The sequence below is a fragment of the Chaetodon trifascialis genome, chromosome 10 (genome assembly GCF_039877785.1).
Source record: "Chaetodon trifascialis isolate fChaTrf1 chromosome 10, fChaTrf1.hap1, whole genome shotgun sequence".
NCBI classification, from domain to species: Eukaryota; Metazoa; Chordata; class Actinopteri; order Chaetodontiformes; family Chaetodontidae; genus Chaetodon; species Chaetodon trifascialis.
In genome coordinates this window covers 20812874-20834986 of record NC_092065.1, presented here as the reverse complement: position 1 = coordinate 20834986, position 22113 = coordinate 20812874, and the positions used below count along the sequence as shown (strand labels likewise).

General features: G+C 40.9%; 2 protein-coding genes across 4 annotated transcripts in view; one reads left to right on the top strand and one right to left on the bottom strand.

Moving 5' to 3' along the window:
* The window catches only part of bmal1a (basic helix-loop-helix ARNT like 1a), a 28742-nt gene extending 17111 nt beyond the window's left edge, over positions 1 to 11631 (bottom strand). Inside the window, exon 1 of the mRNA XM_070971753.1 lies at positions 11494 to 11631. The gene's annotated coding sequence lies outside the window, so the exon portion shown is untranslated. The remainder of the gene's footprint in view (positions 1 to 11493) is intronic.
* Positions 11632 to 15871: 4240 nt separating this feature from the next.
* ppfibp2b (PPFIA binding protein 2b) overlaps positions 15872 to 22113 on the top strand; it is a 78550-nt gene continuing 72308 nt past the window's right edge. For all 3 annotated transcript variants that reach the window (XM_070971952.1, XM_070971950.1, XM_070971953.1), the window contains exon 1: positions 15872 to 16055. The gene's annotated coding sequence lies outside the window, so the exon portion shown is untranslated. The remainder of the gene's footprint in view (positions 16056 to 22113) is intronic.

Sequence of the window (22113 nt, the reverse complement as noted above, 5' to 3'; positions counted from 1 at the left end):
TGGATCACTTCCTAAAGCTCCATTAATGCACAGCTGAAAGCTAAAAGCTGTCTGTTTTATCTTGTTTGCAAATCTTAATTTGCATGGTTGTTGTTGTTCAATGTAAACACTTGAAAGTTTGTGCGAACATGTTTTAAATAACCCTATAAAGGTTTCTGAGATGACTATACACCCACAACAGTGCTGACAGCTCAGCTGATTCTATATATAACTTGCCAGATTACAGCTTTCATTCACACACAGCACATATAGAGTATATAGAAAATTAGTCATTTCTGATTCTCATTTATACCCTGTGATCATTGATTTTGTCCGCCAAAATGACGACTGGCAGATTTGGCCAGCTGTAGCTAGCTAACGAAGCTAATATTAGCTTCATGAGGATGGTTAAAAACGCTCTCTCCAGCAAACTTTTTCTGTTCCAACTGATTCATTTTAAACCCTGTAAAATGGCTCTTCGTTATGCACCTGATGCTTGCTTGAAGCTACAGCTGTATGTCCTAGATGGGTCATCAGCATCCCCACCAGCTGATGATCAGAATCAGATTTATTACCAAGTATGTTCTCACATACAGGGAATCTGCCTACGTACTCTGGTGTTAACAATAAAGATTGTATGAGAACAGCACTATTTCACGCTTCTTCATTTCTAACTGACTGGTAAGGAGTCTCAGGCATCTGTCCTCTTGAAGTTAGAACTGAAGAAGCCTCTTGGATGAGAGAAACATCTTCTAGGACCTCAAGCAAGTCCAGTTGTCTTTTAAAGCATTTAGAAGTACTATGAGCTGGATGAATGAGAATCTTTACAGAAGCCACAGTTATCAGGTCCATGCTTTAGTTTGCTAGTCAGATGAACAAGAGGTTGCCTGATTATAAAAAAAAAAAAAATCACTTTGGGGGGTCACGTAAATGATTCATGTGCACTGGCAACAAAATGCAAAGCTCAAGAAGTCCCATTGAAGCAGCAGGCAGCAGAGTACTAGGTCAGGACAGGCTCGGTGAGCTCTTTTACTGGGACAAAGCTCTGGGCTACAAGGGGAAAACCACTATGTCATGATTGAACAGTGAAAGGAACTGGTGCCGGAGTAGAAACTGGGTCAGCCAGTCTCTATGGTCTCAAAAGCAGCCAGCCTCAATTTCCATCCACCACCTACTTCTAGTTCATCTGTGAGTCAGCAAGCCATTCAGCTCTGCTTCCCTGTTCTACACTCTACACCCACTCACACAGGAAGCAGCCAGCAAGCCTGTTCATGAGCCAAGGAAACATCCAGGCAGCAAGTCAACTGTCCAGGTCTCACAAATCACAAGCCTTGCATCCTGACCAGGGATGGAAAGAGTTTGGAGATGTGGGAAAAGATTTTGCTGATATCAGTGGAGATACACTGTGAACTTTCTAGACTGTCACTCAGAGACTGATGTTAGCAGAGCGGAACAGCGATCAGCAGTAACAAACAAGACTGGCTGATCAACACACCCTGTATTTAACAGCTTAAACCAGCAAAGGTTAAGAAAATACCTTGGTGCTGAGTGTGTTTCACCTCAAAAACCCTGCACCTGCTCACGTCTTCTACGACGGCTTTCCCCGGAGCTAACGAGGCAGTGGAGAGGATGCTCCCCTCTGCTGGAGATACAACATTAACAACACGGCAGAACGCTCCCCCTCATTTTGTTATTCACATGCAGACTGCAAGATGCTTTCAAATTAACTCATTAATTGATGCTCTTAAAGAAAAGGCAGCAGATCATTCATCTTAACTGCCAGTTAGGTTTCATAAATAATTTCAGTGGTGAGAAACGATTCTGAGTCAAATCACACATCTAAGAATCAGAGTCGAATCTACTGCAGAGATTCCCAAAGATTCACACCCCTATCATATACTATTTGGTGATATACCACACACTTCCATTCATCGATCGTGACAAATTTCATCAGACTAGAATATCAGCCTTGATCATGAAAACAGAATTAAAAAGAAAAACTCGTCTACATAATGATTATTATTGGAAATTCATTTGTGTGCAAATGTCCATGAAAGGCTGTGCAGAGGAACCACAGCCCAACGCTGGCAGAGAGTACACGCTAGTTTGGCTCACCGTCTTATTTGCTTTTAATAGCTGCAGCCTTTTTGAAATGATTCACACTTTTGTGTAGTCACACTTCTCAGCAGTGAAGCTGATCACACTTTACTGGAGGTTGCTAAGTGTTTTTGTGTTACACTAGAAACCCTCTGATGACCGCTCCTCAAGCCTTTGCACACCTACATGTTCTGCAGTATTTCCTTTAAAACGTCTTCATAATTTACACCCATTTGTTCATTTTGTAATGGCACGAAAGGAATCACAAAAGCAAGTAAATGTGTTAACTAACGATTCACCATCTCATAGTTTCAGCATGAAATTAGCCTGATGCAATCTTTGGGCACATTTGCTAAGTGGCCTCTGTCAGGTTCAGTCTCTTTAAAGCTGCACTTATCAATAGCTGTATACCAACATCGAATAACTGTATCATAAAAAAGGTGTCGTTACAGTAATTAGCACAGAGAATTATCACCTGACTCCGCAGTTCCCCTCAGCTCTATAGATCAGTACAGGGCATCCATGCTGAAGTCTAGTATATTTGATTACCCTCTTTGCATTGTAGCGCAAATATGAACACACTGAGTCTAGGCAAAAAAAGAAAAAGAGAAGAAGCCCGGACAGAAGTCACATTTTTCATCACAATTTCACCCACTCGCACTTTACATCAGCCGCTCACTAATCCATTCGCTTCACAACGCAAGATCTCGCAAAATTCTCCATCAGTGTTCCTTATAAAAAGGTCACTGTGAAATGCATCCGAAACGTGAAATGAAAGTGCGGCTTCTGTATGAGGTAGGCAGGGCTGGGAATCACAGGGCGGCTCACAATACAATGCAATCAGCATATTCTGCCCATCGCACCAACACTGGCGATTCTGCAATATATTGCAAGACAGTCATCTTTGCAACACCCTGATACCTGAGTAACTTGAAAGCTGCTTTCAGACAGTGAGCGCTTACCTCTCTCAACTTTCTGCCATGGCCCATAGTGTAACCACGGCAACCGCAAAAAAAATGACAGCAAGTGAAACGATGTAAGAGGTGATTTTACTGGTAACGGCAGAGAACTGACAGGTCAATGAAGAGGAACGGTATTGGAGCAACATCAGTTTTAGTTTGATTATCCCATCTGGCATCATAAACAATAGGGGTGTAACAGTATGTGCAGTCCTCCTGAACCTTTCAATATGGGACTGTGCAATTTCCTTCGCAGCGACCTGTGACCCAAACAACTAGTGTCAAAATAGTCTATTTATGTACTTGCATGCATGGAATGGAAATTCCAGAGCACGAGTTTTACCTGGAAAGATTTGGCAGTGCACCAGTTGTTGTCTATCAGCAGCAGCATGCTGGTTGGCTTAGCTCATGCAGTACTGCTGCTATCTGTACGACAAGCACCAGTGAGAGACCAGAGTTGGAGGATCCTCCTATGACATTTAGATCCACTGTATGTGAACTAGCTGTGTATCTAATGTGGACACTTTTATGGCACCAACCAAATTGCTTTGATACTACTGAGAATCAAAAAAAGCCTCGCCATTCAATACCAAATTTCAATTCCTAAGGAGTACATCTCATCACACAAGCATTGGCTGGCTAACATTATATCCGCCAGCTGCTGATCTGCTCAGGTAACTAAATAAACTTTGTGCTGTTTGTTAGCCAGCCAGTGCAGCCAGCCTGTATCTGCTCATCAGTGAGTCTCTTCATCACATTGTCCACTGGCACATCCTCTCCTCGCCACCACGGGGATAGATAACCTGGAGCAGAGTCATAGAGCGCTTGCCTGAACAAACACAGTGTTACTTACAGGCTGACAGGTAAAAGAAGAGAAATGTCATGACGTTGACGTGGTGGATGATTGTCAGACCTGGGCTAGCTGCTCGCTGGTGCAGAAAAAGTAAGAGGTCTCACTCTGCCACTATTTTCCAACAACAAGTTTACAGATTGTCAAAAGCAACACATCTATGTGTCTATGGGCTTGTTTGGCTCGGCAGGGCTCCCTGGTTATTATTATTCATCACTGACAATGCGGTGCACCCCTCCTGGAGGGCATGTTAAACTGTTAAACTGGATGAACCTTGGGATACATTTATGATGTTGTGTTTTCAATGTTTAAGCCAAATAAAGTTGTTGTAGACTGACACGGGAGCAGGGCAAATCAAATACCACAGCAGAGCCCTACAGGTACAGCGGACATGATTTCAGTTTGCTTTTGCATCCTCCAGTGATGAGGCTACAAGGCTTCTGTGAGGGGAGGAAAATATTCACATGAAAAGTTAACTGCTTGCTGTAGTTAGGTAACTTGTAACTGAGGATTATTTTGACAATTTATTGGAGCAACCATGGTCAGAGCCTGAGAGGCAGGCACAGAGCCAGTGGTGCTCCACATGTCAGGAATGGCACAGGTGAAGGTGTTGTTTACCTTGATGATGTGTTCGAAGTTTGAGATCATCCAAACTGAAGAAACCCCTTTTTGAATTCAGCTCTTCATCTAACAAATCAATATACAAACACCTGTAGGACTAACTCTCTAATAGTCATACATTTTAAGCAAATTCTGGGTAAAACATATCATCATGTCTGTACACAGTCAATACAAAGCTATCATCAGTAGCTAGCTAACTAAGCTTAGCACGAAGACTGGAAATTGCGAAATAGCTAGCCTAGCTCTCACCCAAGGCAACAAAAATACACCAAACAGCACCTCTAAAGCTCACTAATTAACAATTTATATCTTGTTTGTTGAATTCATACAAAAGCTGAAGTGTAAAACCGATAATCTGCATTTTATGGGGGTTATGTGCCAAACTATTTCTATGCCAAGACCAGTTGCCAGGCCAGTGGAGCCTCCAGGTAGTTGCTGGTCCCACTTATCTGTTCGGAAAGCGAGTACATTTTTAAAACATTCTCACAAGATCGGTGCAGCCCATTGTACTCATCATTGCCTTAAAGGCATTTGTAAACAAGGGTCCAATCCAGTCCACCATCATTTAGTTCCATTTTCTAGCCCTTTCTGGAGACAGTGCTACTAAAAGTAAAAGCACCAGTGCAAATATGGACCCTGGTAGGCATTCAGCCCTGCATGTTTAGTCTCAAATAATTTATGTCCTCCAGTACACGGTGTGGAATCATGTTTAATATTTAGGATTCGTCACCACATGTGTTTTCACTTATTTTGGCTGATTAGACTTCCTCTCAGGAGTTTGTGTACATGTACAGGAGTGACAAAAGTGACATGTCTCTGACTCTCTTGTCAGACAAATTGCACAATTATTCTAGAGGTGCAGTCACACTAAAACATGTTACCCATTCATTTCATTGAGGAAGGGAGCCAGCCATCTATCTATATGTATTTCTATATATGTAGAGAGAGAGAGAGATATTATTAAAACATGCAGGCATTTTAAACGTATTCCCCCCAATCTGACTGACATTAATTAAACTGAGGGTAGGTGACAGCTATCTGGGTCTTCATCTGATTGGCTAAATGGTGGGAATGCATGGCCCATGTATTCAGGGCTCCATCTGACATATCAAATGTTTGCATGCTGAGTGTCAATGCATGTGTCCAAAATTAACTTTCTGACCCACCGGCCAAGGGGACCCAGCCAAAACACATGCATGACTTCAGTATTTAATTATTAAATAATGCAGCAGTAAAAAAAATAAAAAATAAAAATTGAAAATTATCCCAGCGGTATATGAAGATCTGTGGTACAAGCATATGGTTGAGTTTGCTGAATGAAATTAAATGAATGGGTTATTGCTGTGATTTTAGCATGCTGTTCAAAAGCAAGAAAGTATTGACACATGTAGGTCTATGTATTCTTTGAGTTTATGAGGTGCACTTGAATGCACTATGAAGTCCCTGTCGCTGTGTATGTGTGTGTGCGCGCGCGTCAGAGAGAGTGCATGCGTGTCAAACTCCAACACACAGCAGAAGACAGAAGCAGTGTGCCTGTAAACACCACGATAACGTGATAGACACTCTCAGCCTCGTTTTTTTTTTTTTTTTATCAGTGTGGCACATATCTTTCAAAGATTTATCTGCCAAACAGAAAATGAACAATATGCACAAAAAGATACAGTATCTCCAGTGTACCAGCGAGGTTGTGCAGGGCTGCAGTATAACATTTACATATTGTGCTAAAATAATGTCACAGGTTTAGACAACTGAAAATGAATGACTCTAGGCAGCATGTTAATACAAGCAAAACGAACAATACAAATTCAGCTCTCATCTCATGTAAATATATAAAATGATGGTTGAGAAATAGCATTTTCAGCATCTTGATGATATATAATTTGAATAAAAACAGTGATTTTTTTCTTTACCTGAAATAAGTTATCTTAACTTAGTATCAGGGCAGTCACTTAACTTCTCAATATCTTAAAATAAGTTTGAGCTATTGTGCTAAGAAATGAGTGAAAATTAACAACTTTTTGCCAACTTTTGATGAGGAACAGCAGCTCTTGTTCTGTTGCTGGTGCAGGGGGGCTCCAGAAAAGATTTGATGAGTCGACCCTTAAATAATGTGTCCTTTTATTAAGTGACGCCTGCTCACAGATTGTAGTTGTGGCCAATGACTTGAATCTGAAGCATTCTGTTAAAGAACAAAGAAATCCTTTGGATTCTAGTTTTTAGTTGCTACACCACATCCTATTTTTTTGTGTAATTCACAAATAAGAGAATAAAAACACCAGCATGAGTTTAATATAAATGATATTGTATGTATGATGATTTACTGAGATTGGTCCTGCCCATTTGAAGCGTAATATCTGGATGTTTTGTATAAAAAGAGGCGTTATGTCCCTGAAATTTAACAATGCAGGAAAATAAAGAAAATGTTTGTCTGAAAACATTTCTTTTTCAGGTTTGGATGGAGCCCTGTACGCAACATCACATGCTTTTTTTAAGTGATGAACTGCACAATTTATGGTTGTTTTTAGAGATGGTAGCAGATGTTTTATGTTCATGCTACAATTTTGTGGCTTGTGCTACAAAATGTTTCATCTCTGTAGCACCCATGCTTCATGAACAAGATAGTTAACTATGATCCTGCCGAGTCATCACAACTAACTCCTGTTATCAAAATGCCTCCGTGGCAACATCGATCAACAGTGATAACCACAAATGTAGGTTGCTACCTGTATATGAGTAGAAATAACACTTGTGAGTCCAAGTCTGAAGTTCACAGTGGATGTCTTTCCTGTTATGAGAAGGTTAACAAATAAACGACTGATAAGACTGTAGTTGATGCTGACTTCTATGTTTACAGATTTTTCTAGAAATGAGAAAACACAAGTCGTAAAACAAAAGGTTCACGTCTTACAACCCGGCTAATATAACAGGCAATGAGAGTGAGAGACGGCGAGTGTGGTTACTGACAGTGGCACTGCAGAGGCACTCTGCGGGCAGTTGAGACACCTCCTTTGTCTCGCTGTCAATTAGGGTGGGACCAGACTTTCTTAGAAAAGCCACGAGAAGTGTGCATGGTGTGTTGTTGTCACGACAGGTCAGCAGCTGTTAGTCTGCTTTAGGACGGTCACTGAGCAATCACGTTCTACTTTCAGTTTTCTTGTTTTTTATGCAATTACTTCCGCCGAGGAGGTTATGATTTCAGTTATGATTTTGAAACAAAAACGAACAATAATACGCTCTTTACTAATATATAATAATAAATGAAAAATACAATTCTGCAAAAAAGCCCCCCCATGTGGTATCACACAAGAGGCTCTTTTTCCGTTTGCCTCAGAGCCCAGCAACAAGCTACATCACAGGATCTATCGCATTTGTTTCACAAAGTCCATGAAGAAATGTCAATTGTCATCAGAAAAGCAATAGTCAAACACAGCATTGCTTGCACAAACAAGTAACTGCAGCAGGGGCTGACACTTGGATGGAGGGGGGAGTAGAAGAAAACATTAGGAGAGAAAGCTTGCGTTCATTTATTTTATCTATAGTGGACATTAAAGCAGACAGAACTGGTGCCACCCTGACTGGATCACAAGTCAATCTTCATTTTCATCATTCCCAGTGGCAGACAAAAATGCATAATGAAAGCGAGGCTTACAGGGTGCAAATCAAAACACTTTATTCTATAGCCATCATGATTGTGCAATCAACACTTCCTTCATAATGATAAAACAAATTAAAAAAACTTGTCTATTGGCAGTCTATTAGACTTTACCCTAAGGGGAAAATAAAGTATGTGTTATCTGACTTGTAATCACAGAGCTTCAACTTCAGGGTTCCCAGTATTTTCTAGAGATCATTTTGTGGGACATTTTCAGGGATAATCTAGCTGGCAATGACAGACAGGGATCGTACCATACACCAATATGTTCCCCTTACCTTAAGATGTTTTAATGTAATTAATATTACTAATATTTTCTATTACGGTTGTTTTTCTTGCCTTGTTTTAAGGCTGCTTAAATATTGTTATTATATTTGTTTTACTGGGATTATTCACTGGCACTAACTCTAATTAGTTTATTGGCTCTTTTATTAGTAATATTTAACCAGCTGAATCAAAGCCACTGTGCGCTACCGCTGCAAAAGTTCAACATTGCATGTTATGGCCCATTTATTTGCAGCAGCAACACAGCATTGTGTTTGAAGAGACAAAGGCATGTCAGCCCCAACTCCCCACACCTAGCTATTATTTTTTTGGGTTCCAATATTGATTTTTACAGTACAGAGTTATTTTAGTAACATTAGTAACATAGTCAGCTTGGTAATTAGCTATTTTTTCAATCTGCTGAATGACTGTAATCCATGTCATGTAATTGTTAACTTGCTAGTTATCCTGCTAACACTAGCTACCTAAAACATCAAGTGAAATATGCGTGGAGGGTCACTTGCTTTGTCTCTTTATAAACGTAGCGAGGGCCAACAGCTTCACAGGGAGGGGCTCACATGCACTAACATGTACGCACATCCGCCCCAGCTACCAAAACAAAGAGCAGAGAAGCTCATTACAACACACACGGTCAGCATGACGTCATTCTTTGCTCAAGACGCCATTAATCTCCTTTATCTTTACACAGCAAACTATATTAATGTTCAAAATCTCATTTGTAGAACCTTTAAACCTTTGCAGGCAAACCAAGGGAGCAAACATAGCAATTAAACCAAACATGCTAACCAATTTCACATCTTCAACCGTTTACAATTAGTTGGAAAGCAAGCAACGTTAAATCTAGAAACCATCACATTCACCAGCCAGTAGTGACTAATACTTAAATTTGAGGAGTAATTCAACATATATTATTCTGAGTTCTCACCACCTGAGTTGTAATGTCATCTGACCTGCATGATCTATTGTGAAGTGACTTTTCACAACTAAATCAAGAGCAGCCTATTCATATTACTCTTGTCCATAAACTACCATTTGAACATTAATATGATCCCCAGCACCTCTTTGCCTTTTAGATGGCAATGTTACTCGTTTTGGGAGGCTCTGGAGGATAGCCTACAAGTTCGTTCTCAACTGAAGGAAAATATGAGGAATGTTGAAATAACTTTCCAGGACAACTCAAGATTTTCTAGGACATTTTACTTTTTCCTCCAATTTTCCATGTGTTTCCCATGAGTGGAAAATTGGTTAGCTGTTTTCCAGGAAGCATGGGAGCCTGAACTCCAATTAACCTTGTTTTTCTGCTTCTAAGTAGTGGTACTTTGAGTATAATCAGTTTTTTATTGTGTGTTATTGTGTGTTACCTTGAATTCCCAGAGTTCCCTAGCTCTGTTAATTGTTCATAATACGTATTTCTTGTCCTGTTTCCTGATTGCCTCCACACCTGGTTATATTCCTCCTGTGACCCTCACTTGTGACAGCTGCAGCTTTGTTGATTCAGCACATGGATTGAGTCATTGTCAAACTTTATTTTGGCTTATCAATATTATTGAGTTACTGACAGCAGTTTATCATTGAAAGAAAAAAAAAGATAAAATATCCATTAATAGAACCTAACCCAAAAATAAAATAAAAGCTATTGGCACTCCTGTGACACCTAGTGCCACTGACTGTGTGGCAGCTAGTGGCACTCTTGTGGCATCTATTGACATAAAGTGACAACTGAAACTGCCATAAGTGTATTAATATATTTTCTGTACTGTAATTTTGGTATTTAATTCATATCCACACAACTATGTCAGTCACTCTGCTGCTGCTCAGAGTTTTGTACAAAAAAAAGTCAAAACAAATGTAGATTACTCTTTTTCTCTTTTTTATTAGGTAGCCTAAATATTTAGACATTTTAAGAATAATAAAACGGAGGATTTGTTTGTCATGATTGTAGCTGACTGTTAGAAATGGTTAGAAAAGTAATTGTTAATAGAGAATCTATTTTTATTCCTTTTCATTTACTTAATCATTAACTAATCACAAGCTCCTGGACGGAAGTAATTATAAACTGTATACTGTTACGTTACAAATGCAACATTTTATTCACACCAGGGATCGGGAATTGATCCACAACAGACCACAGTACCCCACTGACAAAGACTATGGGGATTCATGCTGGTGAGTATGACTCAGAAGATTAAATAACAATGGAAAGTAACTACTCCTCATCCTGTTGGAGACCTCCAGGAACCCTCCTAATGAAAACCCGTTCCTCCACGAGCCCACCTTCGGAATCCCCTGCTGAAAATCATTCACCAAAAGGCACCATTTGTACCTGGCGCACAGTGAAACCAAACCTCAAAACCCAATATCACGACCATCTTTTAGCAACCGCTGCGGACACTGCAGACACCGAGCTGTCGCCACATTTCCACTGACAATGCCAACACCGTGTCACGATATTTCATAACCACATATTAACCTACTGTTTCCAAACGGCTAAGGTATCGGTATGGGTTGCAACCACACGTTACTGTGTCATCTGAGGAGATGTGAGACCGGTGCTTTGAAGTTATCACAGCAGGACGGATGCTGTCGAAGAAACCGTGTGCCAGATACCCACCAAGGCCTGTTTACATCGCTAGCGTGCTAGCACTGGATAGCATTGCTCACTTAGTCGCTCGCACTCAGGTCACGTTTAGTTAACATTTAACAAGCCCACGGACCGGCACTTACCTACTCACGGACTTCCTTAGAGCCCCGGTCATTGCCGACAAGACTTAAAGCTACCCTGGCACACTAGAGGCGTCTTCCCCACCTTTGTCCATAACAGCATTTTGCCCGGTTGACTAATATTAGCATACAGCTGCTAGCTAAGAAACGCTAACTGTCAAGACTTGGCCAGCGAGCTAACGTCCCTCCTCCTGCTCTAGAAAACCACACTGACATGACCACAGCGCTGGGGAAAAAACATCGACGATATCCATCATGGATTACAACCAAGCAGCGTCACCAAGATGCAATATCGATAACTCGTAGGCTTGTTTTCATTGTATACTTACAGTAGGTCCAACGAGATTTGTCATTCCATTGAAAGTCGCTGGTAACAGGTAATTGTAACGCACACAACTGTGACATAAACGATTTTCGATCGGTGACCCAGTTTCTCTTCACCGTCATGCCTGTCGGACCACTAACCTAGTTTTTTATCCAATGGCGTTTGTGCTACCGGCGTAGGTGCCCCTCTGGCCAATCAGATACAGGTTAAGGTTGGAAAAATATGACGGGCGTGCTAGTCAACCAATGGCAGCCAGGGTAGAACGGAATGCAGAGGCTACTTGTGTGCTAGCGTGTGTATGGAGAGCACTGCATCACGAGTCATGTCGTCGGTAGGCGTGCAACACGAGCCGGCTCTGAGCCCGTATTATACTGTATTTTGATACTTTAAATTTGATACGTCACGCCTCTCCACTTTCTTACATTGAATGTGGACAATCCGAGATATGAAATATGAGAGAGAAATAAATATTTGTAGTCAGGAAAAGATGAAAATTGAAGCATTTGATAGAACTTCAGTGGGACCATTTGGGAAAAATACATTTATTGTGTTTCTCCAGTCTTTTAGTCGAATTTCTAATAATTTGTCACCAGTCTGAATATGCAAAAGCAGGCGAAGGTGAACTCGTATTTCTAAAAGCTGATTTATCTTGGCATAACTTTTTAAAATAAATATTCTTGTGCACCTTGGCGCCTCCTGATGGTCATATTTTTACTGCTTCTACTGTCCAAACGTGAAAACACAGCAAATACTGTATTGTGACATGCACATTTGTTATTGATCTGATTCCTTTTTTTATAGTTGTTTTTGCTTTATGTTAGAACTGTGAATTAAAATAGGAGTGGAACACAAACACTGCAGACATTCATGGTCATATATATCAGTTAGGGGGCCTTCAAACTCAGTTGTGAGCCCCTATTGACTCCATGTTTGTTGTAATTTGGTTAAACACAAATTCATAGGCACCAAGTCATTTAAGACAAGGTGAAAGGTAGTAATGCAGAACCTGCTCCAGTGGTGTACAGTTTATTCAAAAACAAATAAATGCATTAAAATGACCACAGATCTGACCTGTAATGAATTCAGCTGCTCACAGAGTCTGTGTTCAGAGAGGTAATTGCTCACCCTGCATTTCAGGACAGCAAAACATATAAAAGTTGAAGGAAATACTTAAATGGAAGGATGTAAGAAAATACTTAGCGTTTGTATTTGCATCCCTAGTAGTTTCATGTGGCTCAGGAAGTCACTTGGCTCACCCAGCTGCAACAGATAGAAAAGATGAGGTACGGTGATAAAGGTAGGAATACATGACCTCCTCCATACAGATCTTCTCATTTGCATCGAACTGCTTTCGAGTCAATAAAACAAGTGTGTCTTTACTGGGCCAGAACTTACAGTTATCTACTTTTTGATCAACACATTTTCAGCACATTGTGATGTACATTGGAAACAATTCAGTCGCTTTAGCTTCTGCAGCTTTAAGTTATCCTGCATTATTTGTGTGGTTCCATCTGATTTGGCACTGTGTTGATGTTGTTTCTCTTCACGACATCACAAACCTACTGTTTGGACAACTCTGTTATTTATGTGTAACATTTCCAAATATACATTACATGTGTGCAAATGTCTTGTGCAATATTACATATTTTTTACTGTGCTTAAATATTCTTTTTTTTACTGTGTTACATATTTCGATCGTGCCATAATGTATATAGAATTTTTGTTTTGAATCCCTTTTTATGGTCTACTTCTTTTTCTACCTTACCTTTTTTATTCTTGCTTTATTCTTACTATTATTATTATTGTAACATCTTAATATCCCTGGTGTGGCATCAATAAAGTTATACAGTATATCTTGTCTTGTCTCAGTAACCTGGATGATCACTACAAACAGGCTATAGGGTTGACCCAAGATCTCAGTCAGCCTGTTTGTACTTCACAGGTTAATCCAGAGTAAGGTGGGTGAGTGCGATACATACGTAGATACGTTTACTTGTATACAATAATATATGTGGTTGTGCTTGCTTGTATTAGCTGCTCACCTTACCTGTATATCCACAGGTAAGTCCGTGTCTCTCCACACATTACATTGACTGTTGTTATTGTGGAAATGGAACAGCGTACATTTGGTGAGTTGCTAAAACCTGAATGTAATTCAGGGCAGTGGGGTCATAAGTGCTTATAGGTTATCTCATATAAGTATACATATTTATTCCCACAAGACTAAAATGGAAGCAATGGATATTTTAGCTATATCTAATGTGTAAAATTAGAAGAGTAACAGAAGCATGCTAAAAGAAGTTATTGATTTTTCAAAAACCTCAGTACAAGTAGTACCACACTGTAATCAATAGAAATAAATAATAATAAAGTACAAACTTGTCAGTTCACCTTGATAATATTTAACATTTATTTGATTTTAGTACACTGTGTCTCTTAGGGTAACTGAATTTTGCATTTCTGTCATTTATGTTTCATTAGCACTGTTTTTTTATTATTATTGTTAGTTGCTTATTACTGATTTCTATTGCACCACATTCCTCTTCTTGAAGTCAATGATAGTTTTCACTCAATCTGTGGAAACACAACATCACGCTTCCACCATTCTGAAAGTGAGATTGATTGCAGGTGTACCTGAATCTGGTTTGACTTCATACTTTTTATACTTCTATCTCGTGCCCAAGAGCACATCTTAGACCACACATGCTTTGTAAGAGCAGCTCAACCTGATCTGGCTCGTGATCCAACTTATTAAACAAATCAAGGAGGAAGAAGTGACAAGGTCAAGTTGAAAGTTGAAGTCCTCCAAATCCAAACTCTCCAGTGCAGCGATGTTAAAACAGCAGTGATATGACAGGACCTCTTAGATTGAGTTAATAGTATGGCTGCTGAGTTCTCAATAAACTGTAATTGTGAGACTGGGAATTTAAACAGGTAAAAAGAAAGTTGCAGTAGTCGAGGCATGATCATACCAAAGCACATGTGACTTTTTCTGTGTCAGAAACTGAGCATGTGTCTTATCTTGATGTTCCTTAACCTATAAGAAACAAGAAGCTTCTGCCCTGTGGCCACACAGCAGAGGAGGATATTTCTGGTACATGCTGCTCAAAGGACAAGTGGCCATCAAAAGTTACCCCAAGGCTCTTAACATTGACACTAAGTGAACCCAGGGAGGACTGTATCTGCAGCATCAATGATCTGGAGCAATAATCATAATCTCTGTGTTATTGCTGTTAAATTGTAGGTAGTCAGCTGTCATCCAGTGCTGGACATGAGATTATGACACATAGAATACAGCTCAGCCTCATCAGTGACTGTATTTGTACTGCTGTAGCACCTGTTCCAAATTACTACTTTTTACATGAAACACTCAAGCCAGACATACACAAATCAGTTACACTAAAGACAAATAGTACATTTTCAGTGCGATAGAAGTGGTTTGTTTATTGCATGTTGATGCAGACAGTCTGCCACTCGATGGCACTGTTGAGTCACATTAAAACATCTGTGCCATTTGTGTGGCACTCTTAAAGTTCACTTCCCTCTTTTTTCCGTGGTGCAGTGCAAATATGGGAGATTGTAAGATAGAAAAACTAAAGAATTTTTAAGGCAGTAGAGGAGTTTAATGTCTTCACGTTTAAATTATCCAGCAAATTATTAGGATTACCTCCCACACGTTGCTGCCTTCACGTACTGTCGGTTAAAATCGAATTCGTATATTCGATCTGTCAATGAGGTCTGTGTTGCCACCGTGTTGACTACTTACTTACAATATCAATAGCATCTTAACAAGAGCAGCAGCACAGATATTTCATCTATATTTTAGTGTGGAATTTGAATATTGATTGGTATTTTGTGTGAATAAAAACCATTGCTGTCTGTTGATAAATTGACACTTCAAGTACTTAATAAACAATTTTCGTTTGCATTAAAGTTCTCGTTCGGGAATTCGCCTACTGGCATGGCACCTTTGTTTTCCACATATATTAATCGCGCACCATATCCCAAATCATTGTTTTCCTTTTCTCTCTCTCTCTCTCTCTCTCTCTCTCTCTCTCTCTCTCTCTCTCTCTCTCTCTCTCTCTCTCTCTCTCTCTCTTTTGTTTATCCCACACACATTAATCTTCTTAACACTTCTGTAAACGTAAGCTGTAAAAATGTTCAACTGCAACTTTTGTCGAGATACTTTAAAACCCATAATGTCATAAAATGCACACAACGAACATAAGAAGAGGCCACAAAGACAGCAACAATAACTTCAAGCAAAAAGGTCTAATATGAATCTGAGCGCGCAGGCTATTACGAGGGGCTCGTGAAGGCATCGTGCCTATCACATGGCAGGTGATAGTTGAGGAAGCTCGCGCTCCAGCGCAGCGCAGAGTACAGAGGAGGGACAGCTCAACAGTCCGGAGCACCTTACGTGTGTGAGTGTGTTTTACGTGTGAGTGAGGGGACATGTGTGTGAGTGTGTGTGTGCGTGTTTGCCTGCTCACTTCATCTTCAAGTGTCCCCCTCAAACAAAATCAAAGGATTTAGTTCGACAAAGCCTCAGAGGAGTCGCATTTCGTAAGTAATATACAACTGCACGCAGTTAATGACTGTAGTATTCTGCTGGTGTAGTACACTCTGAGGTTCGCCTGTTGTTGAAGTGTCATAAAGCTCATTTCTTTGGGGATTTTCGTGAGTAATAAAGTGACAGCCTGCCTGCTGTTTGAGATAAGTTTGCCACAAACTCAGCATTTGAGTGTACCAGACATTAGACAAGTCCATAAATGCTGATTTAAGGGACTGTCATGACTGTTGTTCGGATCTTGAATAAATGTCCGGTTTCAACATGAAAGAGCTGGTTTTATTTTCATTTTTTAAGTCAGAAAAATGGATCCCATGGTTCATGGGAAAAACAATGATGATGTACCTTTGATATTTACATCTGGACTTCCTGTGTTAATGTTTATTCTCTATGGTCACCATAAGTATTTCATATTGCTCATGACATCATTCCTGTAACAGTCATATACTGTAGCATATGTAGGATACTTATGGAATATTTAATATGCACTTTTGTTGTGCAGACTGAACTTTTTCCTTCCTCATAGCAGCAAATGTACGAGCAAAATGCTCCAGGATAGAAAACATTCTACTTTTCTTGTGACACTGGCGCCTCCCCGCTTGCTCAGTCATGTATTGTCAGCTTGGAGCTATTAAATGATGCTTAGTTGCACTGACACATGCTGTGTAATTGCAGATCATCAATTTCTGACAGCGTGAGTAAAGGAGGGAGGGGGTGAGAGAGGAGGGAGGGAGAACAAGAGGGGATGCTGATATGCTAATGGAATAATATCGAGGCTGATGTGTGGCTCCCCTCTGCTGAAGCATCTGCTGCATCTAACACTGGAGATGGTGTACACACACACACACACACACACACACACACACACACACACACACACACACTTACACACATGCACAGACATCACAGACAGGCGACTTGAGAGAGCTGAAGGAGCCTCCTGCCACTGAATACAGCAGGCCGGTGCCTCTTTTCTATTGCAAATCTCATTTAAAAGGGAGACAGTTGAAAGGCATCATTGCCGCTGTCAACAGTGAATTGATTAAGGCTGCTTTGGTTAACACTTGGGTGGCATTAGCACTGTGAAACAACAGAGGACATGTAAACGGGAGATGAAGTGAAGTGGCGATGGATAAATGCCCTAAATTTACAACTTCGTTGTTGTAAGAGTTAGAAAACAGTTTGTCTTGGCAGCATTATCAGCCTACTTTGGTGTAGGTTTTAGAGCCGTGTCTGTGCACATATGCATGCATGCATGATGGCACTCATCCCTGTGATTAAAGCAGCTTGTGTAATACCAGGAGTGGTGGTTTTCTCTGCAGCCATACATGTTCAGATGATTGCTCTGTCATCTTAACCACTGCTCATAATTGCACCGCTACTTTAGTTCAGTGGAGGTAATCTGCTTTTTCCTGATGGCGAGAAGAGACACAGGGAAAAAAAAAAAAAGAGACGCGAATAAGAGAAGACGGAGAGATATTGGGGAGATCAAGGCAGAGGAATGGTGAGAAAAGGGAGATGAAAGAGGAAGCTCAAATGGAGGAAAAGGGTAGAGACCAGGAAGACAAAGTCAGGCTGTTAATCTACAAGGAATAATCCTCTGCTTGCTGAGGGAGCGGAAGAAAAGATAGCGGCAGAGAGAGAGAGAAAGGGGAAAGAAAGCAGAAAAAATGAAATGATTGTAGTTTATTAGAGGTTATCTTTGGTTTGCTTTCAAGGGAGGGAAGAGGGGAGGAAAGGAAATGAGAAAAGAGTGGTGGAGAAGAGCAGGGGATAGATGCTACACAGGCTGTAGTCATTTTCCTGTCAGACAGAAGGAGAAATTAAAAGAGCGCTTCTTGGCCCTCGTTAGATTCCTGAAAAAGAGAAGAATAGAGAGAAAGGAAAGGGATATGATATTCATTTTATCTTTTCTGACATTTCTTTGCTTTTTCTGACAGTCCACACCACAGCAACGCAACACATAAGTGGGTGAGGGACGAGTTAAGGGTTTAACATGCGATAAAGCAAAGTATTGTGTTGGTGGAAATGCTCCATAACCTATATAAAAATATGCAAATGTAGTTTATCACCGTGGAGTGTCATGGAGCTCCACAACAACTTTAATCCCCTTTTGAGAGTGCAGTTAGTGTGTAGCCTGCAATGTGTGGCTCTGGCATGCTCCCTTAAAAGATACAAGACTGGCGTTCTTTGAGGGAAGAAGCAGGGAGAATAATAAAGGTTTGAGATGACTCCCTGGAACGTGTTTGACTTTGTGCTGCTGTTCAGAAAACCAAAGCTAAATTTGTTTTCAGGGGCTTTATCACTATTTTTAAACCTATAGAAAGCCCCTGGTTGTTTGAAATAGCCTTATATTGTCTGTTGTGTGACCCAAAGCTTTAGGTTTGGTTTCAGAGGTGAGGAGGACACATGAAGTCAGAGCGTCCCCAACAAAAAAAAACAAAAACCTATAAATGTGCAAATATAATGTCCTGAATTATTTCTATCAATTTAGCAAATAACATATAATGGAATCCGTTATCAGGCTTTACAAATTAATGGTTTAATTTAAAAAAGTATTGAAATATATTCACGTTACTGAAATGTTTGATATGTTATGACAAATATTGTATTTGCTTCTTTAATGCAAAGAGCCTTTCCTTCTCTGCCTTATCTTTGATTGACATACATTTAATGATTTTTTCACCTGGGAGTTTGCAGTCTTTTTATAGCCCTGAGTAGTGCCTGCAGGGCTTCCTCTCAGGCCGCAGGTACAGCCGGCCAAACCGGAGGCCGAAAGAACGTCAGCTCATCATTCGCTGCTGCTTGCAGAGCCAAACTACTGTGAATGCTCAGCGATACCTGAAAGTGTTGAACATATCAACAGTTTTATTGTTTGTGAGGTTGTGTTGGTGGAGTTAAACTATGCAGCTTCGTGCATGTTGAATGAAGGCAGAGGACGGAGGGACGGATGAAGGGTAGGTGGACATGTAGAGGGTTTGGAAACACAAACAAGAGATGTCCAGCTGGTGTTGTGTGTCAAATATAAATCACTCTGCTTCTATTTGCAGTAGCCTTATCACTGACATTACTGACCTGACTGCAGCCACACTCATGCATCAATCATGCATCTCCTTTTCTGTCAGGGTTTTCACAAACATATCTTCAAAATTCACTCCATGAAGACACCAACACTGATCAGCCTGTGACGCAACTGTGAGACATCGGAAACAAAAAAGTGACACAGCCCAGTGCTGCTGAAAGGGATGGGAGGCAGGGTTGAGGACAGGAAGCGTTAGAATGGCAAATAGAGACGGAAAGAAGGAAAATTAGCTGTCGTTAACCAGCGAGTGGAGGATAAAAGCTTGTATTATTTGATTTTCTTTCCATCAGCTCTTACTCTGCTGTGTGAGAAGCACAGGGAGTGATTGTCAGACTGCTGAGATGATGGAGCACTGTAGAGGCACAGCCAGCTTTATTAACACATATCACAGTGTTAAATCATTTCTGCTTTTCAGCATTAATGGAAAATTAAGCATGTGCTTGTACAGGCTGGGTTTAAAGGTTGTATTGAAGCTGGCCGGTTTTCAAGATGCAGTATAGACAGTATATTTGTTAATTCTTCAATATTCACTGCTTTGAATACATTTCACACAACACGTGACCCTGCTCTGGAAAAGTGAGGCGTGTGAGCATCGCCGTTACAACGTCTATCTCCGTTTGACTTGTCAGAAACGATATCAAACGGACGAGCTGACAAGCAGAGGAGAGGGGAGGTGAGGAAGGAAGAAACGCTGAGGGAGAGAGGGCAGTTTGAGAAAAGAGGCGTGTAGAAGGGAGGAGAGGTCAGCTCCGGATGACAGCTGGAGTCAGGGAGAGGTGATGCCACTTCTGTTAATGCTTCACACTTTTCCTTGTTTTCTTTTTGTGATATCCAGCAAGTAGAACGTTTTCTCATAAAAAGACAAAACTGCATTAGAGACTGTGTTCCTGTAACTGCTCCTGTGCTACAAGGATGCGATCCTCTTCATGCAACGGTTTAACTTAGACCAGTGCTCATAATCACCCCAGGAGATGGGTCCCATGTCAATATTTGATCTGGATTTGATTATTTGTCTTAGCTCTACACTCAGTTGCAAGTATTTCCAATGCGTATGCTGCACTGACAGGGCTGTGTTTGGGTTTCGGCGTAGGGTATCTTGGTGTTTTGTTCCAGAAATGTGTAGTTCTGCCTTTTGTGAGAGTTTTGCATCTTTGTTTTGCTGAAACGGGAGGAATAGCTTGGAGATCTCTGCAGCACCAAACTCATGCAGACACACACATCCATAGAGAGAGAGAGAGCTAGAAAGAGAGATGAGATGAGAGGGAGGCCTAAATGAATATATTACCAATCATATCTCACTTTGAAATGAAGTGGTTCAGTTTCCTTAAGCGAGAAGATTTCAGTGCACAGATAAAATGTGTGAATTAGGAGGAAAGAATGAGATGTAAATGGTATCCAAGCTTTAAATATGTATCCCAGTCGCTGGCTTTTCTGGCGTCTGTGGAGACTTTAATTCACATTCTCCTCCTTCAAATCAAAGTGGAGGCTGAAAGCGAACTTTAATTTGTTTGAGCGTTAGTCCTCCCAAAACAGAAGGAGCGGTAGCTTCTTTTTTTAGCCCAGATGCAGATTGTTGTGTCGGTATCCACAACAACAGGTCCTCAATGCTATGGAACAGTATTTTCTTCAAAGCTTGAGATTTGGGTCGGTTTAGCTGAAATGAAGTGCGTTTGTGTGTGTGTGACCGTCTATGTACCTGCTTCATGATGACATTTGGCTGAGACCCTTTAAAAGAAAGCATATGCAGCCGATGCTTATGTGACTGTAACATTATCCTGTAATGTGATCGCTCTCTGTTCTAGTCCAGGTAGCTTGTTAACAGGTCATGACTCTGCCTCTTTGTAACTCTAGCCCCCTGTAGCCAAGGTGCCGGCCTCTTAGGTGTAGCGCTTCACTCTTTTGTCCTGCTCTACATGCTTGGCTGTCATTGTGGAGATACAAACTTTTATCACCCTGCTAGTGAGTGCTTGGTATGTTTTCACGAGGTGGAAAGTTGTTCTCTTTGGATAGAATTTAGATGGAAACTAGTAAGGACGCTGGTTGACTGAGCTCACAAAGCTGGTGGCCAAAATCACTGAGCTCCATGGGAATCAGCTGGAACGAATGGTTCATGGTCTCGGCTGGTTTACTCCACTGGGGCTCCAGCATGATGCGGCTCTGGCATTCACCATTAGTGTGACTGTCGCATGCTGGTCGAGGTTCAGCTCTCGCACTTTCATGGAAAATTTGAATTTGTCAATTTTTGGGGAGATTGATCTGATGATGATAAAGGTGGGCTTTCTTTGGAAAAAGTGGAGAAAGCTGGCTTTGTTTTGACCTCGAGTAGCATTCCACCCAATTATGCTCATAAAGGTCAGTTAAACTGTCACGAGGAGGAACGCTCAGCCTGTGAAAACAGATGTATAAAGTCCTCTATGTCTTCGGAGGAGAAAATGGGAAATAATACGAGAGACCGTCTTGTGATAGGATCACACCAGCCGCAGCGCAAGTTAAGGTCAAAATGACTGAATCTTGATTTTTTTGCTCAGATTCGGTACTCAAAAATGATACCTCTAAAACTTGGTTGCTGTGGTTTTGTAGTGTACAGCATATAACGATGTGCGAGTGGACAGACACCTCTGAACTGCCTCGATAGCACATGTGCCTCCCATGATGCTTTGCTTCCTCATCTCATCAGCTTCAACACCATGGCAGAATGAGTCCACTACTTAACCAACTCTCCAGTTCCTTCCTCTCAGTGGCTCCCGTTGGCTTTTTCCCTTCCCAGCTGAGTGTCGATTGGTTCGTCCCAGCTGTCGCATGAGGTTGTGACCGTCTTTAATGTGTATGTTTTAAGTGGTGTTGACATGTTGTTTTTGCAGCACTGGCTTGCTGACACTGGTCTTTGAGCTCTCTGCTGGTTTCTCTGCCTCAGGCTGTTTCATGGCTTCAGAATGAACTGGAAAATAAAATCTGCATCTGCTTTAGAAAGA